The following is a 778-nucleotide window of genomic DNA, read 5'->3' as shown; positions in this document are numbered from 1 at the left end:
CCGCGGAGCGGCTGGGCCCGTGAGCCATGGCCGCTGGGCCAGCGCGTCCGGAGCCTGTGCTCCGCAACGGGAGAGGCCACAGCAGGGGGAGGCCCGCGTGACGCGCAAAAAAAAAAAAAAAAAAAAAAAAAAAAATCCAGTCAACTCTTGGGCGGGCTATGGAGCTCAGGAGGAATTTATAGAGGAATGTGTCATGGTGGAACATTTTCCTCCCTTGCCTAGCTAGTCTGTGTTTTAAGTTCAGGGTTCGGACCCGCAGACTTAGAGAACGAACTTATGGTTACCAGGGTGGAAGGTGGAGGGGAGGGATAGATTGGGAGTTTGGGATTGACATGTACTCACTGCTATATTTAAAATAGGTAACCAACAAAGACCTACTGTACAGCACATGTAACGCTGCTCAACATTCTGTAATAACCTATATGGGAAAAGAATTTGAAAAAGAATAGATGCATGTATACATATAACTGAAGCACTTTGCTGTACACCTGAAACTAACACAACATTGTTCATCAACTATAGTCCAGTATAAGGTAAAAATTTAAAAAAATAAAAGGTACCTGCCTGAATCACACACACAAAAACTTTACGGTGCAAATTGAGACTAGTCACTTCTTGTTGTCAGCCTTGTCATTCCTCCACAGAATGACCTGCATGTGTGGGTGCTGTCATGACACTCCCCTGTGTTCTTTTTTTTTTTTACTTTTTACGAATTTTTTTAACATCTTTATTGGAGTATAATTGCTTTACAATGGTGTGTTAGTTTCTGGTTTTTAAC

Source organism: Physeter macrocephalus, chromosome 8, assembly GCF_002837175.3.
Source record: "Physeter macrocephalus isolate SW-GA chromosome 8, ASM283717v5, whole genome shotgun sequence".
Lineage (NCBI taxonomy): Eukaryota > Metazoa > Chordata > Mammalia > Artiodactyla > Physeteridae > Physeter > Physeter macrocephalus.
Note: the sequence above shows the minus strand (reverse complement) of the source record.